The 21,217-nt window shown below is 37.8% G+C and overlaps 1 protein-coding gene across 1 annotated transcript in view; it reads left to right on the top strand.

Moving 5' to 3' along the window:
* Positions 1 to 687: 687 nt before the first annotated feature.
* LOC124282508 overlaps positions 688 to 21,217 on the top strand; it is a 257,057-nt gene continuing 236,527 nt past the window's right edge. The window contains exon 1 of the mRNA XM_046718518.1: positions 688 to 1,146. The gene's annotated coding sequence lies outside the window, so the exon portion shown is untranslated. The remainder of the gene's footprint in view (positions 1,147 to 21,217) is intronic.

Here is a 21,217-nt window from a genome sequence, read left to right as displayed (position 1 = left end):
AATTCTCCTCACCCCACCCCATGTAAATAACTGTATGCAATACTCATATCTATAAAATATTATAACATATTAAAATTTCTAAATCACCCACTCCAATGAGTGACATATAGAGTCCCTGCCCTGCCTTCAACCCTGTCCCCTTCTAATACTCCTCGCCCCACCCCATGTAAATAAATGTATGGAATACCAATATCTATAAAACATTATAACATATTAAAACTTCTGTATCACCCACTCCAATGAGTAAAATAAAGAGTCCCTGCCCTGCCTTCGACCCTGTCCCCCTCTAATTCTCCTGGACCCACCCCTATGTAAATAACAGTATATCATACCCAATCACCTCCACCCCATTGCCCCAAGTAAGATGCCACTGTCTTCTTCATCTCTACAGGATTATAGCATCGCTACTCAGTGACTATCTCCATGTCACATCCTCCCCTTCCCCTAGTCCACGTAAGTGGCAACTTCAAGATCCCTGTCCTCATCACTATCCAAATCAAATCTCTCCTTTTCTCAGTATCCTCACTTCACCCCTGACACCACCATCACCTCCTGAGGTGACCGTTTCCCAGTGCGAGTGAAGCATCTTATAATGAGGCAGTTGATTTGTGCTTCTGATCACTGCTTCAATACCCAGCCCGATGTGCTGCTATCCTACTGACTGTACAGTCTGTCAGTCAGTCAGTGTGAATTAAAGGGCTCTCCGTGAGCCGCTCAACTTACACACACACGCTCTCTCTACACAGACACCGGTCGCATGCTGGTCTAGCACGTTGAATGAATGAACAACAACGGCATGCAAGTAATCAGCCGCGGTGAGGATCACATCTGATTGGATATAGGAGTCCCGTCACAGCCATACTATGTTGCGGAACAGGTACGGTTCGTACACGCGTTCCAGTGATCGCTGGAGTACAGGAGTCGTTATCTGTGTGGAGTACCATCAAGTCATTGTTTAACTCTTCCACTGCTGTTGCCAAAAAGTGAGGTAAGAGAGAGAGGAGGACAACTGGATATTACAATGTAAATTGGTGTAATATTGTATAACGTGTTTGGGATATCCTGTGCTTCAATGGATTTATCTCGACTTGGTGTATACTGCTGTGTTTCCTTCATGAGAGGATAGCCTTTTTCCTATTGAAGAAGGTAAGTCACGTGTGACCGGCCAAACTGTGAACGCTTTACACAGCATTAACAGCCCTAACTATTTATATTGGCTGTCATATCTACTATAAGTCTTTTTGTTACACACAGGGTTCCTGGGTCACTGGACTCTAAACACACACCTTGGCTTATCAGTTGCTCAGCCTGGAGCTTCTCCTGAACACCCAAAATATTATTACATAGGCTATAAAAAACCGTTGGATATCTAAGTTTGGGATCTTGATATGCAGATAGCCATTATGCATAGGAAGTGTCTTTATTGTGTCTACACTCCTTGGCAAGGAAATGTACACCCACAGAACATTAGTCAGTTTGGACAGGTTTCAAACTTTAATACATAGAAATTTATTATTATTATAAGGAAATGCTTGATATTTGTTGGTGTGATAATCGTCACATGATATTTGCATGGTCTTAATTCCTGTTCTAATGTTGAATATTTTTACTTTTTACTTTAATATATGATTTTTTTATTTGATGATTTTATTAATAGTGAAGAATAATTCATTATTCTTACATTCATAATCTGAATTAATTAACACACAGGAATGTGCTAAAACTGGAGAAAATATGTCCATATTTGTTCATCCTTACAGCAATGTGTTATGCTTACAACATAGTATGTATTGTACACATCTGTACTAGGTGTACCCATGGTATGCTTGGTAGAGTCACTGGGGTATTCACCTGTTTGAATGCATGAATAAGTGTTTCATGGTTTGAAGGTACATAAATGGTCCATTATGAGAGTCTCTTACCCTCCATTTTGTCTGATCACTGAGGTTCAAAAGTAAGGAGTGTTATGTGGAAACCATGAAGATTGTTGTCGACAGACAAGCTCTTGTCAGATTGTCCTAATCTGATGTCTAGACAAATTGATATTTTACACATTAATTGAACCATCATTCTTGTGATAAGTTAAAGACATATATAGTAAATGAAGTTTCACTATTATCTAGTGTCTCATAGTCTCATATCATAAATTGTTCCAGGTCATTGAGTGTTATGTAAAAACTAGCTATCCTGACTAATATATTCACACATTCCTATTATATGTAGATATACTACTGAAGAAAGTTGAAGAACACCAATTTTTTATGACAATAGCTATTCTAATTTATGACAAATTATTTATAGTCGTATGAAAAAAATGCATAGAAAGAGTAACTTCTTTTTCAGTAGCATATAGAGACAAATGAATATTATACATAATGACTTGGTGTGTCTGTGAAGTTTTAAAGAGCAGATGAAAGTAAAGATATTTATGCTGATTGTAAAGTAACAGGAGAACTGGAAGCCCCTAAGCATCCATTTTGACTGATCATTTAGGTTTAAATGGAAGGTGGGTAATTCTGTAGAAACAGTAAGGCCTAATTATGTACAAACATTTACGATTTTGTTTGTTACATTTAAATTAATATATTTCCACTTACTTGTAGAATTTGTGAAGGATTTAGATATTGTAAGATTGTGTTTCTTAAAATGAAATTACACCGCTAGTGTAGCCATACATATTATATAGATCAATATCAGGGAAAAAGTGATGATGTAAGGATATGAATGCCATTTGACTAATCTGAAAGTAGATTTTTATGAAGGTCTGTTAAAGGTTATCAAAGATCTGTAGAGAGTTAAAAAAAAAGATGAAAGATAAGCAAATGTTTCAGCTAAAAAATGAAGTGCTAATTTGTTAATAGGGAAAACAACTGTTGAATTTTTTGCCTTACATGGAAAAGTGAAATGAACATTTTTTTTTTAAATTTTTGCAAATTGGACATATATGTTAGTTCTGTTCGATCAGTGTTTCCTATTTGTAAGAAGCTGTTGTTTGATGTTGGTTGAACTTACAAACTTAACAAAATTAAAGATTATTATCAACTTTCAACACATGCCACTAAGAAGCAGTAATAAGAAAAATCATGACTTGAGCCTTTATAGAAAGTATACAACCTTGCATCTGATGTTCATCCTTCATCTGTCTAGGTTTCACAAATTGTTTTGCTTGATCGTTTAGGATTTGTTTTGTGAATCTTTCTTTAGTAAAAGGACAGAAACCTTATAATGGGAGCTCTTTTGGTGTCTCTGTATAGTAATACAAATGAGCTTGAAGCATTACATTTAAGTGTACATGAAACAAATTCCCAGAGCTTGAAGTATTACATTTTACTGAATATGAAACAAGTACCCAGGCCTTGAAGTACTGCTTTTGACTGCATATGAAACAAGTACCCAGAGCTTGAAGTATAATATTTTACTGTATATGAAACAAGTACCCAGAGCTTGATGTATTATATTTTACTGAGCATGAAACAGGTATCCAGAGCTTCAAGTATTACATTTTACTGATATGAAACAGGTACCCAGATGTTGAAGTATTACATTTTACTGAATATGAAACAGGTACCCAGATGTTGAAGTATTACATTTTACTGAATATGAAACAGGTACCCAGATGTTGAAGTATTACATTTGACTGAATATGAAACAGGTACCCAGAGCATGAAGTATTACATTTTACTGAATATGAAACAAGTATCCAGAGCTTAAAGTATTACGTTTTACTGAATATGAAACAAGTACCCAGAGATTGAAGTATAATATTTGAGTGCACAAGAAAGAAGTAAGGAAACCTTGAAGTATAACGTTTTACTGTATATTGAACAAGTACTCAATTTCCATATTTACTTTGTGTGCATTCCTAACATATTTTGTGACTCTCTGTGAGTAAAATCATATAGGCTGAATATACAAAAGACTCTTTTACTCTCACTCTGTATATTCATAGAAATCAGCTTGGTAATTATGGTTAAACCGTATATAGAACAGCTACCTAATTTCCCCATTGACTTCCCTTACATTCTTAAGATTCTTTTGTAAATCTTCCGTAGTTAAATCATTGAGACCATTCACAAATGGACAGCTCTTGCTTTCTCCCTGCACATTCATTCAAACGAGGTTGGAAATGTTGCTATTTAAGTGCATATAGCACGACTAAATGCTATTTATGTGTAAGCATGCATATCATGACATTTAGCAAGTGCAAATAATGACTGCATGCTATGTGTGGTTGTAGTTTGGGAGATGGTAGAAGGACATGGTTAAACGCACTCATTGACAATTATTGAGGAAGATTACTTTTTCTCAAATCTCTGAAGAATTTACCTGTTCAGGGAAAGTCACCGACGCTAAAGTCAAATATCACATCGCTGATTACACCAGACAAACACATTACATTAGTTTTTAAATCAGAAAGGTTTAAAAGATATGCCTTCAACGTTGACTTTAAGCTTAGAATCTGTAATCTTAATCTAAACGAATCAGGCAAAAAGTTAATTGCCCAGTCAACATGTTGAACACAACCTTGATGGAATTGGAGGCATTTTTCTCATCATTGATTTGTCATTTTCACAGCTCAGATTGATTTGTTTGAGTACAAATTTCTTCAAATAAAGTAAATACGGTAATGCTTTTATCCAGTAAATCTGAATTTTCCCGAAAAGATTTAAACATGTGGTGTTGCAACAATTGTAAATGTCATCACTGGACATATTTCTACACTGTAAGCATTGGAGCACTGGCTGCGTGCATGATGTGATGGCCGACTTCCATTGCTTCACACTCAAGACATGTTTACAGACAACTCCTATCTCTGCAACTGAAGAGTCATTAGCAGACTACTTTGCAACATCATAACCAGCTATATATATCAGGAGAGTGTTGACTTGGGTTGGGATGATGATGTTTCTGTTTCAAACTTAAATATCAGGAAAAATTCTTGACTTCTTCATCCTGTATTGGAAACTGATCTTACATTCTTAGTAATTTTGGCATTTACGATACACAAAATTCCAAAATGGCATGTCATTATATCATTCCTGATATTTTTCATATTATGCTTCTCAATAAAACATCCAATTCCTTCATATGACTATATTTATAATGTCAAGGTTGATGGCACATTGCAACACAGCTTTGCAGTTGTGGTTGTTCTTTAACTTGTATGAAATGGTAAATTTGTATATTTATTCAATATCCTATTTCTTTTAAAAACATATGGCCAGATAATTTTAGCATTTTTTGGGGCAACTTTTTTTATGATAAGTATGAAATAAAGTCAAGAGTGTCAATAAGAGATATTTTTAGCAATTGATTTTCCTTTTTTTACTCACCAAATATATATACATGCTCATTTACAGTAAAGAACTCAGTAAACATTCAAACATTAATGTGAAAAAAAATACCCACTTCAGTGATGCAATACTGAGAGCAAACACAAACCTCCCTGACTTAACAGCGATCCAAGAACAAAACAGAATATTCTATTACCCTGAGGCTTCATTGATTTTTCTTCTGCCAATTCAAATTATCACAACCATGATTTATTTGAAACACTTTTAATTTCCTGAAATTTACCATAAATATGTACTGCCCCTATTATCAGCCTCACTCATGCATGTGCAATTTTAGTGTTGTCATTTCAGCTTAGGTAGAGTGCTCATGAGAGTCTCAACCGGGCTCGGTTACAACTGTGACTTAATGAGATCTATACTAAAGGCCACTGCAAATTATTTATTTGTTCTGCAAATTTCTCATTTTTTTCTCAAAATACCATTATCGTTTTTATGGTTTTTTTAAGGTACTAAAACACTTTCCTTGCCAAAATTACTGACATAATTGCAAAGAGAATTCTGACATTACCATCAGTCTTGTCTGATATTTGTTGTCAGTTTTATTTATGGGGTACATTTTGTGCTGATCTATGTATCTAGGTTTGAAAAATACATCATTTGCAATTTAAACAATAAGAGAAAATAAATTAACTTTGGGGAAAGCAGGATTCCATAACCATCTAATCAACTTGCTGTTTCCTAATTGGTCTTGATTTAGAAAGTGAAACATCTGTTCTAATCCACATGCTAAACATGCAATGTATTTATCAGAGATGTGTTGAACTTGGCGTTATTCTGCTACTTAGTTTTCATTGACACATGCATGTTCTTGCTCCGTGAAATGAATTCTATATGTTATCTCAGGGTTATGTTAATCATCGTTATCCCATCATAATCTTCAGATAAGTTCTTCATCATCTAGACATTACCAACTCAGATCCACTATTAGATCTGATTTGAGGATATTGTTTAAGGTACAGTGTTCAACATTGTGACCCGTGCTTTCTTGGGGGCGAGTAATCTTTCAAACCCCTATCCCACCTGTCTAGTAACGCTTTTTTTACTTTAAAGTTTGAACATGCAATTTGATACAGTGACTGTGCTTCATGAATCTAATCTATTGCACAAACCTGAACAGCAAAGTATGTGGGAAATTTTTTTACTTTTGTCGGTCTCCTGTCACACTTGTACATGGTTGTGTGATTGGATGTAATCCCATGCGTGGACCAGCGGTTTCAGGGTTTTATTTCCAAGTTCCTTTTTTGAGAATTTCAATTTTCAGTTTGTATTCCTGGATGGAGGACCTGCGGTAATTTCTGTAGTTTAGTGTTAGTTCTGTGGCATGGTGTCTGTGAAAGGTAACCAGACAACCAAACAAGTTTGAATTTTGACTTTTTCTGGTCTAGGATTTATTGCTGTTTTTGTACAAGATTAAAAGCACAATAAAAGTAAAATGTTTTATTAAAACAACACCTATTTCAAAGCCTGGCCACCTTCTTGTCAGCTGTTTTTCACAACATTCCTGAGGAAACAACAGAGGGCATCATGAACTCTTTGGTTATTGGATGGCCACCAATGGCTTTTCTCTCTCTTTGTGTAAGTGAATCCCACATTAAAGCATTCATGTGAATCCCACATTAAAGCATTCATGTGAATCCTAAATGTAAAACATTCAAGTGAATCCTAAATGTAAAGCATTCATGTGAATCCTAAATTTAAAGCACATTAATGAATTCCCACATGTAAAGCATTCACATGAATCCTAAAGGTAAAGCATTCACATGAATCCTAAAGGTAAAGCATTCAAATGAATCCTAAATTTAAAGCACTTTAATGAATTCCCACATTTAAAGCATTCATGTGAATCCTAAATGTAAAGCATTCAAGTGAATCCTAAATGTAAAGTACTTTAATGAATCCCACATCTAAAGCATTCAGGTGAATCCCACATTTAAAGCATACTAGTGAATCCTATATGTAAGGTAGGTACTTTAATGAATCCTACATGTAAAGCATTCAAGGGAATCCTACAAGTAAAGCATTCAAGTGAATCATAAATGTAAAGTACTTTAATGAAACCCACATGTAAAGCATTCAAGTGAATTCATCATGTAAAGCATTCAAATGAATCCTAAATGTAAAGTATTTGAATGTATCCCGCATGTAAAGCACTCTCGTGAATCCTACATGGTGTTTTTGTTATTCATATTATCATCTAAATAAGAATGATAAAAAGCTTGTAGGGTAAAGAGATAGGGAATCTTTGCTGAAAGCTAAGACCATTGTATAATTTTTGACTATTTTGTAACAATTTGTTTATAAATCACAATTGAATATTATCAATTTTTAATATTAGTTGAATATTATCTAGCAAAACACTTCCTATAGTCATAAGAAATCTGTGGTAAAGGCAAATCCCATTGCCAATTCTGACTGTATTAAAACCATTTGTTTATGAGTTACTATGAAATATTGATGACACAAGTGAGAAGAATGTGTTACTGAAAGTCCCATCATTACCCATTGGTGTGTACGAGTGTTATATCCCTTGACTCAACATGGCAAGACCCCTGTACATCTGGGCTGCTAGCATCGACATGTTATATTGGTTCAACTTCTTTGGAATGCTTTGCTAAATTTCAGTTGAAACTGTGACAGGTTGGTAAATGGCAGGTGTAGCTGTCACTGTGCTTGAAACTGACAGGTTCATTTTACCTTAGAACCTTAACTGACATGTGTCTGGGTAGTTGGGTATAAATTGATTCATCATGTGTTCTGTGTCCCGAGATCATTTTAATTTCAATTTCTGTCTTTGGGACAATACTCAACACTGCACTATCAAACTGTGAAGTCTCAATGGAAGCATTGCATTGGGACCAGTGATGTCCTAATACATTGTACCTTCCTGTCTCTACAACCTTACACAGTACAGTACTACAAGACTTTAATGTCCTAATACATTGTACCTTCCTGTCTCTACAACCTTACACAGTACTACAAGACTGTAATGTCCTAATACATTGTACCTTCCTGTCTCTACAACCTTACACAGTACAGTACTACAAGACTGCAATGTCCTAATACATTGTCCCTCCCTGTCTCTACAACCTTACACAGCACTACAAGACTTTAATGTCCTAATACATTGTCCCTCCCTGTCTCTACAACCTTACACAGCACTACAAGACTTTAATGTCCTAATACATTGTCCCTCCCTGTCTCTACAACCTTACACAGCACTACAAGACTGTAATGTCCTAATACATTGTACCTTCCTGTCTCTACAACCTTACACAGTACTACAAGACTGTAATGTCCTAATACATTGTACCTTCCTGTCTCTACAACCTTACACAGTACAGTACTACAAGACTGCAATGTCCTAATACATTGTCCCTCCCTGTCTCTACAACCTTACACAGCACTACAAGACTTTAATGTCCTAATACATTGTCCCTCCCTGTCTCTACAACCTTACACAGCACTACAAGACTTTAATGTCCTAATACATTGTCCCTCCCTGTCTCTACAACCTTACACAGCACTACAAGACTGTGATGTCCTAATACATTGTACCTTCCTGTCTCTACAACCTTACACAGTACTACAAGACTGTAATGTCCTAATACATTGTACCTTCCTGTCTCTACAACCTTACACAGTACAGTACTACAAGACTGCAATGTCCTAATACATTGTACCTTCCTGTCTCTACAACCTTACACAGCACTACAAGACTGGAATGTCCTAATACATTGTACCTTCCTGTCTCTACAACCTTACACAGCTCTACAAGACTGCAATGTCCTAATACATTGTACCTTCCTGTCTCTACAACCTTACACAGCACTACAAGACTGTAATGTCCTAATACATTGTACCTTCCTATCTCTACAACCTTACACAGCACTACAAGACTGCAATGTCCTAATACATTGTACCTTCCTATCTCTACAACCTTACACAGCATTACAAGACTGTAATGTCCTAATACATTGTACCTTCCTATCTCTACAACCTTACACAGCACTACAAGACTGTAATGTCCTAATACATTGTACCTTCCTATCTCTACAACCTTACACAGCACAACAAGACTGTAATGTCCTAATACATTGTACCTTCCTGTCTCTACAACCTTACACAGTACTACAAGACTGTAATGTCCTAATACATTGTACCTTCCTATCTCTACAACCTTACACAGCACTACAAGACTGTAATGCCTGAGTACAGTCATGTCTCTAGGATCTCCCAGTCCACTACAAGGCTATAATGTCCCAATGTAATCATATTTCTGGGATCAGAAACAGGGCTGCCAAAACCGTTTTGTCCCCAAATAGTCCCATCCCAATCTTCTGATTGCCTGCACTATAAAGCCCAAGTTTCTCCCAAGTTGTGTGTCTGCAATTTGGTCAGGCACTGCTCTTGTACTGCATTATATTGATGTCATCATTATCAGTACAAATGTGGCATGACGCTACTGCTTGCTCTCCTCTGATAGCCACTATTTCTAGAACCTTGCCTGGCTCTAAGGCTAGCATCACTACGCCGTGATGTCGCTGTATCTATGGGATTCTGTCCGAGGTCTATTGCTTGCGCAACAGGCGATTGACATGTTCCTCTCGTGTGGAATTACAATGCAAATTACACAGGCAAATCACAGAGATTACACTCCCTTGCCCTCCTAGGTGCTTGCCTAATCTCCTAGTTTGTCTCAGCCTAGGTGCTTTACTCAAATTGATGAAGACTTACACTTTAATCTAGAGTTTCAAAAGAACAAATGTACCCCTGTGTGTCATTAGTCTGTCAACATGTCAGACACTTCTTCATCACGTGAGATGAGCTGCCAAGTGGGTACCCCAAAATGGTATCTGCACACCTAATCAGGTACCACTTTGAATACTTATAGCTGCGAGTGTAATTGGAAATGATACGGCATTATGTTCCTACTTTTTCCCAAAGGTTTCTAATTCATTAGTATAAAAGCATTTGGTGGACATGACTGGGTTAATACACACATTCCGAGGCATATTACTGTTTTAATTTTAAATTCCTCCAATTACTTCAGTATTTTGATGGCAAAGTATGAGGTGAATGTTACAATCTCCAGCATGTACAAGCACCATATGTAAATGAGGATAACAGATTTAGCTCTCCCTTTGGCTGGATTTCACTTATATTCTTTGTCATTCCAATTGCCAAACTATTAAATGCTTAGCTATAGTTAGAGTTAAAGCATTAGCTATAATTGTAATGATGATGGTACATACAGGTTTAACTACCGGGTACCCATGCAATAATACTCACAATGTGACATATTATTATTACTCTGGTTAAAGGATCAGTTTGTGATTGATTTTCTGTCTCATCTCCTTTGGAAGTAATCAGAGGAACAGTCACAATACTAGCTCATCCTACCTGGTACCCATTCACTGCTCGGTGATCAGAGGCACATTTCGTACAAAGTCACAACCAATTAATGTGGGGAGGAATGAAATAAGTGGATGTAGCGCTATATATTTATTCTGTTTGACATCAAGTTGTTTCGATGGAATCAGGGAAGAAGAATACATGAGGATTTTGTTTGATGTTCTAAAAGTAATGTGCAGATTCATTTACTTCAATCAGAGATTTTTCTCCACAATAAGTATTTGCAGTGGCCAGGAAGTATATATACAATCTCATTGGGCTTTTTTGAAAAGTTCAAACATTTTTGTTAGTAATATCTCATTTTTTAAATCCATCCATCATTAAAAAAGAGCAGTAAGCAACAGAACATAAATTTAAAAATATTTCATTTATTATGTGACTGTGGATTTTATTTGGCTCCTATCAATCAAATTCAAAGAGAAAAATATTGTTAAATGTTAACTGACAATAGCATACAGAGTGCTAAAAGTTAAAATGCAGCTCCTGTGGTATCAAGTGCATATTCACACATGTACATATATGGAAAATCGTCAACATGTGTTGGATGTTTATGTATCTGTCTTCATCACTATTTCTAAAGGACAATTAAAATCATCACAATTAGGAGTAATATACTTGTAGTCAGCAATTGATTATCCAAATACTGCATGTTTTGGCAAACAGCATTTCATTAAAAAACTTAATGCAACTTTGATAGATGTTCATCCATTTGAAGTGGAAATCATTACTGGAGTTAATTGCCCTTATGTTTGGCAGGAATGAGGCATGCCATGAAACATGTTGTGAGTTTGTTGTTTAACATTGCACTCAGCTGTTTTCGAACAATATGACGGCAGTCTGTAAATTATCAAGTGGTTGACAATATGAGCATCGATCTACGCAGTCGGGATATGATGTGTCAACCAAGTCAGTAAGACAGACCACCTAATGCCACATGCTGCCTGATGTGGTTAGTTCTGTTTGTTGTTTTCCACCTATATGATATCTGTCAGTAAATAATCCAGACCATACAATCCAGTGATCAACAGCATGAGCATCAATCTATGGGATCAGGATACGATGACATGTGTCAACCAAGTCAACCTAACCTGTTATGACAAGCATGGGTTGCTGAAGATCAATTCTAACCCAAGGTTCATGCCCTCTACAGGGTGACCTTAGCACTAAGATGTGTTAACACTAAGATGTCTTAGCACTAAGATGTCTTAACACTATGATGTCTTAGAACTAAGATGTCTTAGCACTTAGATGTCTTAGCACTTAGATGTCTTAGCACTAAGATGTCTTAACACTAAGGTGTCTTAGCACTACGATGTCTTAGCACTAAGATGTCTTAGGACTGTGTGTAGATATGTGTGTGTGTGTGTGTACGTATGACAGGTTTGGAATAGCATGGATTCAGACGCATTTTAACATTTAATCAACTGTGTCTACAAATGAAATGTCATCCTGGTTTTAAAAACTTTAAAAGACAACAAAACTTGAACCAGTACATCTGTATTTAAAATCAGAATTATTTTTTTTTAAATTGATAAAAATTAAAAGTTGAATTTTTTTTCTTAGATTTTAATTAACTGATTGTAGGTTTTCTCTTTAATCAGGTAGCTGATGTGTAGGAATTAGTAAACAGATTGGCAGTGTGGGGGCTGTGCAGCAGATATAAACCACAAGCAGTTGTTTGATGTTTTATTGACGACTGCTGGGTGGAAAACAGGCTCCCTTGAGGATACATTCTATTACTTGTGTCAAGCAATATAGGTCTTTTTTCTTCAGCAGCTCTTATAGCAAGAGCAGTCAGAGCTGTGATGCATCATTCCTTCGTCAGTATCTTAGGGTCTTGTATGCCCTATTCTTTTTTTAGAAGCTCTTATAGCAAGAGCATTCAGAGCTGTGATGCATCATTCCTTCGTCAGTATTTTAGGGTCTAGTATGCCCTTTTCTTCTTCAGAAGGTCTTATAGCAAGAGCAGTCAGAGCTGTGATGCATCATTCCTTCGTCAGTGGTGACCTGTGAATACTAATCATATGGCTATTATGGTTGACAGCACGTGCACCGTTCCATGATATGTTATTGATGATATGGTCATCTCTCGAGTCCTTATAGAGTGATTGATTGTGTGAGAGATTGAGTAAATGAGTGAGTGAATGAGTGAGCGAGGTCAGGGTGCAAGCAAGTCAGATTTCATACTTGCACGAGCACCGTTCCATGATATGTTATTTTTTATATGGTCATCCCTCGAATCCTTATCGAGTGATTGATTGATGAGTGAGTGAGTGAGTGAGTGAGTGAGTGAGGGAGTGAGCAAGTGAGTGAGTAAATGAGTGAGTGAATGAGTGAGCGAGGTCAGGGTGCAAGCAAGTCAGATTTCATACTTGCACAAGCACCGTTCCATGATATGTTATTTTTGATATTGTCATCCCTCGAATCCTTATCGAGTGATTGAGTGAGTGAGTGATTGAGTGAGTGAGTGAGTGAGTGAGTGAGTGAGTGAGTGAGCAAATGAGTGAGTGAGTGAGTGAGTGAGGGTGGGAGTGAGCAAGTGAGTGAGAGAGCGAGCGAGCAAGTCAGGGTGCAAGCAAGTCACATTTCATACAAGAACCGTTATCAGGCATGCATTCATCTAAGCATTAACGCATTCAGTTTTTAATAACTTTTGATAATGAGGAAGTCAGCAAATGAGTTTGATTTAACATCTCTCAAAATACTATTTCACTTATATACCTCATATGTCAGCCAAATTATCCAGTTGTGAATAAATCAGCACAGATCTACTTTTTCATCCGCAGGAAAATATCCTTGATTTTGTCACATCACTGAATCCCAACACTAACATCATATATCATGCAACAGCCTCAGATTTGCATCATATTGATCCCTATTCCATTCAGTAACGTGATTATGCCGTTGGCATATGAATCTATGCTTTTTCACTCCAGATTTCTGACAGCTCGGACACCACTACTGCATACAAAGTGACGCATTATGTATATACCATAGGCAAATACAAGATGTTAAAGCAGCATCAGGTAAAGATAGGACAATGGTATTTGGGCAGCTATGATTAGGCTGTAAATGTCACAGAACCGATGCTGTGTTGGATATTTGCACAAACCATTTAGACTTGACAAGCGATTGTAGCCATACTTGTATGTACTGGCCTAGTGAGACTGATGTCAACCTTCAGCATGATATGTTACACAAGGGCGGAGTTATCTTATAATGATCCTTACAGTCATGTCACTCTGGGAATTGTGTCACACTGATATGAATCTACTGTCGGGGCTCATTCATAATACATACAGGGTAGGGGGTGGAAAAGATTTCCTATTGTGTGAAGTCTTATCAGTGCGAGACATGGTTTGCCGTGATCCTCATTACACACAGCCATCTAAGAGCTACTGTCGTTTTAAGTTTGCGTTGAAGTGAGGGACTTACGATGACTTTATGCTATGCTTATCTTAAGTTTTTGTTGAAGTATGTGAGTTAAGATGACTTAATGATGCATAAATCTTGAATGTATGTTGAATTATGAGAGCTACAATGACAGAGCACTAGTTCATCTTAACTCTGTGATGAAGTACGGAAGTTATGATGACTTACTGCTATGATCATTTTGTGTAAGTTTGAGAATTATGACTTACACTACATTCATCTTAAATGTTAAATTATGGGAGTTACAGTGGTACCCATCTGAAAAGAAAGAAAGACATATTCGTCTGCTTTCACCTTTGTGGCTAAACATATATTTTTTTTATAATTTTCACATAAAATTTTCAGGTCCTGTGCAACTCACAACTTTCACCTCCATGGAGGACGGTGGGGTAGCCTAGTGTTTAATGTGTTCACTCATCACACCGAAGTCCCGGTTTGATTCCCAGATGGGTACAATGTGCGAACCCATTTCTGGTGTCCCCCGCCATGATATTGCTGGAATATTGCTAAAAGCAGCGTAAAACTAAACTCACTCACTCACCTCCATGGACATTTGAGGTTAGAATAAGTCCGATGCAACCTGTGATAGTCAGAAGAAGTGACTTAACAGACTGGGTGGACAAACAAGGTGGCAAAGGCTGTTGCTCATGCTGTCAATCACCTGATTTGGATGTGATTATTTATGAGCTACAATCATGTTGCTGCAATTTTACTGAGTGTTAAACAACAAATACACACACTGATGATATTCAAAGCAATACCTGATCAAACAAAGGGTGATATATAAAATTCCAGCTTCCTACAGGCTGTGGCAGTTGAACATGTGTCAAGAGTGATGGCCGATTAAATTGACACCAACCCCATGTGAACAAAGCATGCTATATATGTGATACCTGTGACAACGCTGTTGTCAACATATGTCAGCATGTAGTAATTCATTCCTTGTATCATATGATACACATGCAGTAATATGATCCCGGATTGTGATCCTGTTGGAAATGGCTCCTGACATCAGTCATGGAAACAGGTGGTTATTTTACTCCTGAAAATATAGGGTGGTCCCAGGTTAGGCAAGTGCTTGAAGTGTTTGCTCATTATGCAGAAGAGCAGAGTTTGATTACCAATGGACAATGTGTGAAGCCCGTACTGGCTGCCGTTGTACAAAGCGATAGTAGCGCTAAGGTGACCATAACTCCCATACCTTAACATAGACTAAGGTAGTCTTAGCGTTAAGGTGACCATAACTCCCATACCTTAACATAGACTAAGGTAGTCTTAGCGCTAAGGTTGTTTTGTACAACAGCACCGTGGTGACCTTGCCATGATACGTCTGGAATACTGCTTAATGCCATCTTAGACTGAACTCACTTCATTCACTCAGGAAAATATACTTCATTAAGATCCAATTCTGTACCTATTGCCTCTCATCAACTGATGAAGACTGGCTTACATAGCAAATTCAGTGACATGCAATTGAAACTCAAGGGGTCTTGAAGTGTAAGCCTATGTCACCGAAGTGCTGTTCAAGACACAGGGTGAGAAACTGGCTCAATTCATTAGAAAATAAATGTCAGAGACTTTGGTAATCTTCAGCTGAGGAGAGCCACTCACCTAGGTCAATATTGTTTAATGTGTTAACATATATTGACAAGATGGTTGTCTCAAAGCCATGTAAGTGGTTTACATCCAAGAGAGGAGACTTATAATGTGATTTAAAGAGTAGAGTATACTATATACGATACTTTGCTTTATTGGCCCTGAAGAGTGCAGAGGTAAAGTAGAACACCTGATTATTTAGTAATGTACACTTCATTCTACATAACATTTAAGAAGATAATATTCTCATCCATTGTTTGGAAGGGAACACTAAATACATTGAATAAGGTAAATGTGTGTGTGTGTGTTCCACTTTTCTTCGTTTATTGTCATATACAGAGACATGCATATGCATGCATTGCATTGCTTCAGACATCTTGACAATGCCAAAGGACATCATAGCTTTAAATACAGGTGATTTGGTCGGTCATTGATAGTGGTGATGTAACTATGGATGATGGTCGTGATCTACTTTTCTTGAATACATTCATATGATAAGACTGGCAAGGGAAACGCAAGAGGATCTTGAGAATTTATCAAGCCAAGAGGAATATCCTTTTTTCTTGGTGTTTCACGTCCTTCCATCGATAAACTGTAATCCCTGCTGGTTTGACTGAAATTGGTATGGAGCTTGTGTATGTTTTATTGGTGTGTGAGAGAGGCTATCAATTTCAATAGAAAACACAAAGATCAAAGTAGGAAGAAGGAACTTTTTATGTTTCGATGTATTGTTCACCATCATTTCTCCAGTGTAGTAGATGGTGAAGGCTTGTTTCTCCAGCCCTGTTGATGGTGAAAGCTTGTTTCTCCAGCCATGTAGATAGTGAAGGCTTGTTTCTCCAGCCCTGTAGATGGTGAAGGCTTGTTTCTCCAGTGTAGTAGATAGTGAAGGCTTGTTTCACCAGCCCGGTTGATGGTAAAAGCTTGTTTCTCCAGCCCTGTTGATGGTGAAGGCTTGTTTTACCAGCCCGGTTGATGGTGAAAGCTTGTTTCTCCAGCCCTGTAGATAGTGAAGGCTTGTTTCTCCAGTGTAGTAGATAGTGAAGGCTTGTTTCTCCAGTGTAGTAGATGGTGAAGGCTTGTTTCTCCAGCCCTGTAGATAGTGAAGCTTGTTTAGTGAAGTGAAAGCTTGTTTCTCCAGCCCTGTAGATAGTGAAGGCTTGTTTCTCCAGCCCTGTAGATGGTGAAAGCTTGTTTCTCCAATGTAGTAGATAGTGAAGGCTTGTTTCTCCAGCCCTATAGATAGTGAAGGCTTGTTTCTCCAGCCCTGTAGATGGTGAAAGCTTGTTTCTCCAGTGTAGTAGATAGTGAAGGCTTGTTTCACCAGCCCGGTTGATGGTGAAAGCTTGTTTCTCCAGCCCTGTAGATAGTGAAGGCTTGTTTCTCCAGCCCTGTAGATAGTGAAAGCTTGTTTCTCCAGCCCTGTAGATGGTGAAAGCTTGTTTCTCCAGCCCTGTAGATAGTGAAGGCTTGTTTCTCCAGCCCTGTAGATGGTGAAGGCTTGTTTCTCCAGCCCTGTAGATGGTGAAGGCTTGTTTCTCCAGCCTTGTAGATGGTGAAAGCTTGTTTCCGCAGCCCTGTAGATGGTGAAAGATTATTTCCCCAGCCCTGTAGATGGTGAAAGCTCTATTCTTCATTCCTGCAGATGGTGACAATTGTTAACAGTTTAATATCAGTGAAGATTGATTCAAAAATTATATGTAAGAATTTTTATGCAATAATACCAATAGGTGGATAGTTTTATCCAACATTTCCAAGTTTTATTGAACAAAACAATGATGAAGGTAATTGTATTCAACAATACAATGATGTAAGGTGTTTTATTTAACAATACAATGATGTAATTTTTTTATTCAACAATACAATGATGAAGGTAGTTGTATTCATCAATACACTGATGTCAGGTGTTTCATTCAACAATACAATTATGAAGGTAGTTGTATTCAACAATACAATGATGAAGGTAGTTTTATTCAACAATACAATGATGTAAGGTGTTATATTCAACAATACAATGATGTTAGGTGTTTTATTCAACAATACAATGATGAAGGTAGTTGTATTCAACAATACAATGATGAAGGTGTTTTATTCAACAATACAATGATGTAAGGTGTTTTATTCAACAATACAATGATGTAGGTAGTTGTATTCAACATGTCTGTAACTTTACCCATCATAGACCTTCCCAGATGAAGAAGCATACTTTACACTGATATTAAAAGTGAAGACAAAACCCTCAGTTGACTGACCTGGATTGTGGGAGAGGGGAATGTCTCTAGAAGCCTGGAAGTAGATACACATGTTTATAAGGCAGGGTAGAGCTGCTGCTGCTGATGTCATTGAGCATCTAAGTGGGACCGTGGCAGGTTGCTGGGGATTGTTTGAAGGTCTGCCCCAGCCTTGTGGCAACCACTTCTCTGGACAGCTGCCTCCTGCTTTATATCATGGTAACTGAAGAATACCAACACTCACAGGCCTGGCACAGTGCTCTTCTGTCTAGCATGGATGTGTATACAGTGGATAAGGATGAACTATGAGGGAACTATTCAGGTGTATTATCAGGGCTATCCAGTACTACTGTTTGACTATCCTGGACTACTCTCAAGGCTAACCAGAACTACTGTCAGGACTATCCAGACCTGCTCTCAGGACAATCCAGAACTACTGTCAGGGCTATCCAGTACTACTGTCTGACTACCCTGGACTATTCTCAAGGCTAACCAGACCTACTGTCAGAACTATCCAGACCTACTCTCAGGGCTATCCAGAACTACTAATGGGATAATCCAGACCAACTCTCAGGGCTATCTATAACTGCTGTCTGACTATCCAGGACTATTCTCAGAACTGTCCCCAACTACTCACAGGATCAAGTGAAGCATGAGGAAATGAGATAATTGCATCTGGATATAAATGGAAGTGTTCTGTCTATACTGACATTCCCGTCTCTGTGTATATCTGCAGATTGTGTCGACAGAGAAGGGACAGATAACCTGATATCTGAGAGACAGGTGTTCTCATGTAAAGGGCTCCTTTTGAGATGAACACTAACTTCAGTCGAGCTTAGTTTATATGACATTATGCATCTATTCCCCTCCCTCCCCCACCAATGTATCTTTGACCCCCTTCCCAGCCCCACTAATTTCCATTGACCCCCACCCCCATGACTAGTCCTCAAAGCCTTTGTTAGTCATGATCTTGTTAGGATGGAAAACATTTTGTTCAGATGACAACTGTTATGAATGTCTGTACACAGGGATATTATAACATGATTCATAAATCGGGACATTATAATCTAGATGATTTTGTTGGGAACCGTATGATCAGCCCACGATCAGAATTAGTTTCCTGTGTCATTGGTCTTGAGGGCTTGTAAACAAAACGTGTTGCAAGTGATTATAATAGTGTACTAATCCAACTTTTACTGCCACAGCCTACACTTTTTGTGTTAACCTTAATTGTATTTTGTGTTTTGAGACCATTACACCGAACAGTTGCTAGGCTGTTTAGTACAGTATGCCAGAGTTAATGTTTGTGGTGGTTCCTAGACTTTCACAGGCACAGATACTAACACATGTACATGAATATCAGTCAGAATCAGTATACAGCAAATACCCTTCTAACTGTTAGGCTTGTTAGGTTCTTTTGCTTCTTTTATTTTTATAAAGTAAATGAAAACAATATGACAACAGACTTTGCGATTAAATGACATCTTAACTGACTTGACGATCTGTAGAAATATGTCTGAATTGACTTTAATGTTCAACTGGACAATTGGGCCATGTTTAAAGAAATGTTACTTGTCCAATTGAAATGTATCTGGCATTTGACTAGGGGGAGGGTAACAGCCATTTTGAACATTGATAAGGACCCGGTAAAATAATGACATTTATAAGTTAAGAAGAAAGTAAGGACGTTGTATGTCTGGGAATCCTTTTCTATACTAAAACTGTTGCTATTTCTGTGAAATTGTCTTTTTTCATTTTTATGGACAATAACATGTTCCAAGATTCCTAAATGGGGAAATTTGTTAATTCAGGTGATTTCACCGGGAATTGTATTATTTGGACCAGGTAAACCAGAATCAAAGTGACACGGAGTCAACATTCTCCAATATTCTCCAAAACCTGTCCACCCAATCCACTTTTGTCCCCTGTGGAGATCTGGTTTATAAGATCCCTGCAGACTATGCTAGTCATAAGAGCTGACTTAACCTATTGGGTAGTCAGACCTGGTTGAAACATGTCATCGAACCCAGTTGACTGGGTCAATGCTCATGATGTCAATCACTTGGTTGTCTTGTCCGATTATTTCCAGACCTCCATCGTACAGTATGAAGTAACAATAACAAATACACACTTAATTGAACAAGCCAAGCTGGTCACAGACTCTACTCCAGCCGCCAGAATATTGCTGAGTGCGGCGTAAAACTACACTCACTCACTCACTCACTCACTCACTCACTCACTCACTCACTCACTCACTCACTCACTCACTCACTCACTCACTCACTCACTCACTCACTCACTCACTCACTCACTCACTCACTCACTCACTCACTCACTCACTCCAGATTCTAATGGAATAAGTGAGTTGGGTTTTATGCCGCTTTTTTCAGTATTGCAGGGGATACCAGATGGGTTTCATCCATAGCACACATAGAACCTTTAACCACAAGTGAACTCTTTAACCACTAGGCTACCCCATCACTCCAGATACATGTACTAATGAAAGTCACTGTATGCAACAGAATGAGCCAGTTAAGCCATTGGTTCCAAATGCTATTGATTTACTTTCTTCACATCCATGAAGAAGTATATCTTCCTGTCATCACAACATATTGTGAAAGATTTCATAGAGTCAGGTGACTGTGGAAATATCCCAACATGATATACATGTGATCATTTCCAAATTTAGTCAAAATACACCATGCATTTAAGTTGGAAATTAGTGATTTTGTATGTTCCTTTTGGCAATATTCCGACCATATCAGACCCATGAAGATCCGGGTTAGAATTGGTCTTCAGCAACCCATGGTTGTTGTAAGAGGTGACTAGATGGTCAGGCTCACTGACTGGGTTGACACAATGTCATCGTATCCCAGTTGCATAGATCGATGTTCATGCTGTTGATCACTGGATTGTCTGGTCCAGACTTAATTATTTACATATAGCTGGAATATTGCTTAATGCGGTGTATTGTGACATGCTGAGTCTAAGTCAGGAACTGAACCTAGTCCTTTAACGTGATGAGTGGGTGCTTTAACCACTAAGCTACCCCACCACCCATAGCGTACCACAATCAAAACAACAAAACCTGTGTAATCCATCGATCCATCCTTTCGATGTATACTTAAGAGTTGGGCAAATATATACATAGATGCTTACACAAAATCAAAATCATGACAGGTGCCATGCAGG

Source organism: Haliotis rubra, unplaced genomic scaffold (assembly GCF_003918875.1).
Source record: "Haliotis rubra isolate DU_JTF1 unplaced genomic scaffold, ASM391887v1 Scf3, whole genome shotgun sequence".
In the NCBI taxonomy this organism is placed as follows: Eukaryota; Metazoa; Mollusca; class Gastropoda; order Lepetellida; family Haliotidae; genus Haliotis; species Haliotis rubra.
This window is presented reverse-complemented; position numbering and strand designations above follow the sequence as displayed.